Consider the following 6,824-nt stretch of genomic DNA (forward strand, 5'->3'; position numbering starts at 1 on the left):
ACATCACAGGAAAAAAAAATAATTCTGGCACTCAGCCTCTCTTTTTGCCAGGAAAGAAAATGATTGAGCAGATGGTTTGTTCAGAAACCGCAGCCTTTGGGAAGAAGCTTTTTTGTAAAACCGAATATATTTTGCAACCAACAAAGATGTGGAAATTTTTGTCTTTAGGAAGTTTTCACTGATAGCAAGAGGATGGGAAAGTCAGTGCAGTATTGCAGTTCAAAAGGAGTATTGCTAATCATACTATATTTTTTTACTTAGCAGGTCTGTGGCAGTCCAATGCAACAGAATATAATTAAGCATCTTGACAGGTTTATGGAAGCCTTGCTCTAGGACAAAGACCTGGGTCATTATATTTCTACTGCAGCAATGATGAATATGATTAGTAGGGTTTTTTTGTGGAGGGGAAAGTTGTTTCCTTCCAAAGCTCCTCCTCCCCTTGTCTGCATTCATGAAACAATTTCCCAATCTGCCAACCTGTATTTTGTGGCATGGCCCTTTCTTTCAGTCTTTTCCAGCACAGAGATTAAAAAACCAGCTTAACAAATTAGCTTGTAAAAATATTGTGGAGTTTTGCACGCAGCTCCATGACTATTTTGTTTATTAAATTCTGAACACGTCAGGGGCCTGAAAAAAAATAAAAATATACATAAAAAATATATGCAGATTATAACTAGACCCCAGTATCACCAGAGAGGAAAGTGGCTTGCTAGGACCATAGCCAAGTGTGATTGTTTAACTGTTCTGACTGATGATGGCAAAGGCCTACACACAACCTGTATATCATGGAAAATAAAAAAATAATAATTAAAAAAAATAAAAATCAAGAAAGACCCTATTTATCAAGCACAGATGAGCCCAGAAGCCACTGTCCTTCCATGACTCCTCCAGTGAGTCCTGGCTTTGTCAGACTTCTCATGTGCCCAGTACAAACATTACATGTTTGGGGATTTTCTTTGTATAGTCAACATTTTGCCATCTCTCTTCCTTATGCTTTGAGTTTATCAGAGGCATATGATTGTAATTACCAAAACACCATGCCCAAAGAAATCAAGCTGTAGTGAGGCACTGATTGAATTACCTTGATCTCAGACTCATTAGCTTGGACTTGGTGCCATAATAAATACTTCCACAAGAATCCCAGTGAGTTCTGAGCATGGAGGAAGAACTTAATTGTAAGACTATGCAGAGGTATTCAGAGGGTAAACAAAACCAGTGCCATTAGCTTTAAACTTACAAGCTTATCTTGACAACTGTCATCTGAAGCCTGAGATATTTTGCCTGTGTGCCCAGTGCTTCCTCTGTGAGAGGAGCTGGCCTTTTCACTGGTAATAGCTGCACCAGGAACCTGTGCCTAGCCACCATTTCATTGTGCCCCAAAACTGAATCATGTTTTTCCTGTCGGGTCATTGCATCATCCTTACATTGGAGAATAGGAGAGAGAATGACTAGAAAGACCATTTAAAGGATTCCAAGCCAAAAATAGAAAATTTTCCTCTTTCCTAATGACAAACGCTATAGTTTTTCCCAGTAACTTCAGGTCTCCTGCTTCAGTCATGGTTGAAATAGCAACTGTAGAACAAGGTTGCTTTTCTTCTTCTTTGAAATATTCAGTGCTGCAGAACTCCTGTGTGTTCTCAGAAATAGAGCCCTGGCTGGAGGAGGAATTAAAAATCCTACTAAAATACCTGAAAAACTTTTTCTTTCTTTCTAGTTCTTAAAGAAAAAAGTAGTCCTTCCAGAGGGCTTTTTTTCTGAGCTACAAAACCAACAGAAAAGTCGTATAACTGTAGAGAGCGATAAAGCGCTTGTGTGCTTTCCCCCAGCTTTAATCAGAGGGGAAAACATACCCCTCTGTGCCAGATTTTGGGGCTGCAGAAGCTTTGATGTCAGTGGAGCTCTGCCAGCTCACACCACCTACCACTCTGGCCAGGGCCCTGGTGCCCATTGCAGACCCACATCCACTCATAACTGCAGGGCCAGGCAGTCAGTGCTTTCACCTTCCTTTCTAAAAACCTGGACTCACAATGCATTAAAACAGGAACAGGAATTTGGGCTAAGATCACTCTCCTCTGTCAGATCTGTGTCTTGGAAGGCAGTGCCAGCTATCCAAAATAGCCCATTTGATATGTCCTATCCTTCAAGGAAAAGCTATAGAGGAGAGAAATGACTACAGGCACAAGAAGGGAAGCACTGAGTGGAAATTACGTCCAGATTATAGAGATGTAAGAAAGAACAAGAGCAGGCTGGCCACTGGAAGCCCTTTGCTTCTTCCTTCATGGGGTGCATATTTGTACTTTGGATGATAAGCATATTTTGAGACCTGATCCCGCAGCTGGTGGTGTGGGTACAGGGGGGCACTTAGACCACATCATAGTGGCAAACAGAAAGGTGCCTGAAAATACTGGGGGCTTTATTTTCAGGTGAGGGTGTTTTTACCTGCCTCCTTTCCTCTGAACAAAGACATGGTGCTCTGCTTTTTTTTTTTTTTTTTTAAATGAAGGGAGAGAGCAGCAGAAGCAGGGTTATAAGAAAGAACAGACAAGATTTGTAATGTTCATTAAGCCAAAAGCTAGGAAATTAGATGAAAGAAAACTATCAAGGGTGTATTCCTTTGATGACTGAAACTGAGACTGAGAAGTTCTTTTTAAGTGAATTACGATTTACTGGATAACAGATACAGAAAGATTTCACTACCACCACCTGTAAAACTGCATTGGTTTTTATCAAGTAGCTCCTGTTTAGCCCATCTAGTTGATGAACATTCTTCTCAACTAGCAAATATTAATGACTTATGGGGATAATATTTCAATATGTAATGACATTGCTATATCTTGGATTCTTTTAAGATCAGGGTTATTAAATATTAAATATCAAAGCTGTAAATTATTGTAGCAGCTTTATACAACTAAATTAAATTCAAACAAAACCTAATTTCCTTAATCATTGACTGTAATCCTCCAGGAACATATGCTATTAACTCAGCTACAAATGGCACAGAAATTGTATGACTTTAGTTAAGTTATTTTATATCAAATTCTAATCCAGAGCAGAGTCCTCAGTAAATCTCCTGCAGGGATTTTAATGCTTCTGCAATCATATTGGCTTTTTACTGGAGAGCTAATCTTTTTATACTCTGTTTTTTCACTCCTTTATTCATTTCCTTCACACCCTTACTGAGCTTAGCTGGTACCTTCTTTCACATATCATGTTTTGAAAGATTTGGCTTTCCCCTCTTGCATTTGATGGGCAATAGTTAGGCTTTCATGTATGCCAGAATTGGGTAAGTTTTTTTGTTTCACATGTCCAGCTGAATCATTCCCATCTGTGTCAACATGTATGTTAACTGCCTCTTGTGATCTCTCTATAAGGCTGTCAGAATTATTCACAGTTTGCAGCCAAGCATTGAGAAAGCAATGGAAGTAAAATTAAACAGATTTAATTTAAGCAAGAAACTTCCTTAGAGACTCAAGGCAATGACTGGATAATAAAGAAATAAACTTAGAGCCCTAGGAGATGAGACTTGGAGAAAACTCCAGAGATCATCCAGTCAGCCCTCTGCCCCACACTGATCAACTAAACTGCTGTCATCCCTGACAGATGTTTCCCTAATCTGTGCTTAAAAGCCTGTGACAATGGACATCTCTCTATACAATCTATTGCAGTGCCTCACTCGCAAGAGGTGTCTTCAGACACCTACTTGCAATTTTTTTTATTTTTTTTTTAAGCCTTTTACTTCCTTCCTTCTACTTTGGGACTGGAAAAATGGAGCTATCCCTGGCCTCTTGGCAACACTTGGCCACTTCCATCTCTCAAGTTTTCTTTTCTCTAGACTGAATCACAGAACCCCCTTGCTATCTTGTCAGTTCGCTCTTGGAAAAGCATCACCTGAATTAGTGTAATTTGACTGAGGTCTGAAATGCAGCACGTTACGCATCTGTTTATACATCCCAGTGTTTCTGTCAGAGCAGAACAACCAGAACAACATTGCTGACTCACAGCAAATTTATGACCCATTCTCATCTCCAGTCTCTTCCAGCTTAATACCCTATAATTATTTCTTTATGAATACTGTAAATCAAATCTTCAAAGTGTCTTGAACTGAAGAAGGCAAACAGCCACTACCCTCAAATTTCACTGCCAAAAACATCCCAGTTTGTAAACAACAGAAGTAAATTCTGAGGCAATTTCTTTTTCCAAGAGCTCTCCCTTAAAACAAAACCAAACTCCCCAAAAACCCCACAGCACATAATCACCAAAACTCAGACACAGACAGTTTTCAGCATCCACACAGACACAGTTTGCAGGCAAAAAAAAACCCCAAAACCAAACAAACCCAAAAAACAGAGGAGAGGGTATATCATTAGCAGAGCACTCTATACAGACACAAACCTTGCTTTCAGCTTGGATCCAACCAACACTACAACCTCTCATACGCACAAACTGTCTTGCTCCCATTCCAGGACAATTTCTGAGACCAGAAAGTCTCTATTATTGTAACCATTCTGGGTCAGAGCAAAGGTCCATCTGTTCCACTGCCTGTATCCAACAGTAGACCTAACTCCATCCTCGGGGAAAGAGTACAAGAACAAGATAAACAAAGTAATTCTCCCTAGCCTGTGATCAATTAGCCTGATAACTCTAAGCTACAAATAGCAGAAACTATGAAAAGAAAAGAATTGGTGGAACACCCATACATATAATGTCACCAAATAAAAAAAATTAACTCTATAAGGTTTTGTGCAGGAGTCAGTGCTGTCCCATTCTACAGTGTACACCTGTACTCATGCTGGGACTCCAAAGAGTTCATCTGCTCCTCCTGCACAGCCGTGCTGCGCCCTGAGGGCTTCTGTGCCACCTGACCATCCCCTCACCGAACAATTCCCTGGCAGACTTCCTGTTCATGATGTGTTGGAACAGATAACAGACATTTTAGCTATTATGTTTTTTGCCAATTGTCCCTCACACTCCTTCAGCCAGCCTTATCATGTTTGTACATGCCAGAGTTTATCATCTTTTCAGTTTTCTTCATCTGGACAGCACTTCAGCTTTCTGAAGGATGCTTTCTTGCTCCTGCAATCTCACTAATCCTGCCAATGCTGGTTTCTTCTCACCCTTTCTCAGGTTTCTCTTGATACACAGTTATTTTCTCTGCACTTCCCATGTGATTTACGGAAGCAACATCCATACTCCCTGCAAAGAGTTAGGTGTTCCATCTGTCTTACTTTCAACAAGCCTGCTGATCTGCATCTAGTTTTCCTTTTTCAAGCTGAGCAGAGCAATGGTAGAGAACTCCGGCTTGTCTTACTCCTGCCAAATCTAAGCACATTAAGATACCCCTTTCAGGGAAGCTCTTCAGCTGTTAGTCCCTACATCATATCCCATAAACCACTGAGGAGTCAAGTCAAGTGCTGCCCTCGTGGGCTCCTGAACAAGCTGCTCCACAAACTAGCCAGAGACATCTAAAAACATACTCTGCCAAGTCTGGATGCAATATTTGCCTCTTCTAGACCAAATAAAAGTCATCCATGAGTACTTACTTCCTCCCTCTACTCAGGCTGTTGTGCTGCCACCACGGTCCACCAGTGAGGGAGGCTGAGTCAATACTATATATCTTCTTCCTATTTGAGTTTGGGACTTTCACTGAGGTCTGGGTTGTTCATTGATGAAACTTCTTTGGTAAGCAAGTCAGCTCCAAAGTGTCTTTAATATGCAGAACTACTAGCTATCAGCAAAGCTCACTGCATCCTTCCAGAGCACAGTATCATGGGAACATCCCACTGATCATCATCTTTCCAAGTTTATGACATCTGCCCTGTTAGGATCTCCATGACCAGTCAGACATACCAGTTCCCCCAGGTCATTTCTTTGCAATTAAGCACTCCCACAGAGGAATATCTTGTTTAAACAATCTCTTGAATCTATCTGTTCCCAGTTTCCTTTTCTACTAGATTTGACCTTAACACCAGTGGAAGAGCTGTAAACCAGCAGCACTCAAGGCATGATATGGCCGGGTGGCTGTTGGCAGGGGATTATCAGTAGTAGGTCCTTGACTTGAATTAATTTTCCTCTGAGCGTGAGGAGTTTGATTTTTTTGCTTCAACAAGGCACGTTGCACAGCCCATTTATTTACACAGGCATTTCCCCAGCGAGTGATCCATATGGTGGAATGGACTTTTGTTTTTCTGGGCAGGGTTATTTTAAAGTAGTCTTCTCCCCCATTATCCGCCCCCCCCCCCCCGTCCCCAAGGATATCAGCAGGCCAGCACCAGCACTTCATAAAGGAAGAGGTTTGGCTTTGCAGTAAGGAAAACTTAGAGCTTAGCAATTGAGGAAAAATACCTTCTTAGAAAGGTCATAACTCTTAGAAGAATATCTTCTTGTGTTTAAAGTTAAAAAAGGACTTTTTAAAATTAAATCAGCTAGGAAGCTGGGACCTTTGATAGTATGTTACATGGACTTGATTTGCATTTTTCAGTGGTGTATCTCAATTTAAGCATGTTGGCAGTAAATTAACACAAAACTAGAGCAACACAGTAACAGTTTTGATCAAGAAGAAATTTCTCTTTGGTTGCCCAATTGTAAATTCAAATAAAATTTATAATCTCTATAAGAAACATCAAAGCAGTTTTAAAACATACTCTGTACTTTACACACTGTTCCCACAGAGGATACTAAAAGTCAGTCTGGAGGTAACTGACCTAACAGAAAACTTCGTGTGGTTTTTGTATATGTCTCTATTGGCCAATTCAGTAATACTAGTACTAGCCCAGATTTCATCCTGATTTCTGGAGTTCTGCACTCCTTAGTCCTGAAGTAGGGTG

At 40.5% G+C, this 6,824-nt stretch overlaps 1 long non-coding RNA gene across 1 annotated transcript in view; it reads right to left on the reverse strand.

The window, feature by feature from the left end:
* Positions 1-6,824, reverse strand: part of LOC113950142 — a 147,665-nt gene that overhangs the window by 43,579 nt on the left and 97,262 nt on the right. The window lies entirely within an intron of this gene.

Source organism: Corapipo altera, unplaced genomic scaffold (genome assembly GCF_003945725.1).
Source record: "Corapipo altera isolate COAL_440 unplaced genomic scaffold, ASM394572v1 53, whole genome shotgun sequence".
NCBI classification, from domain to species: Eukaryota; Metazoa; Chordata; class Aves; order Passeriformes; family Pipridae; genus Corapipo; species Corapipo altera.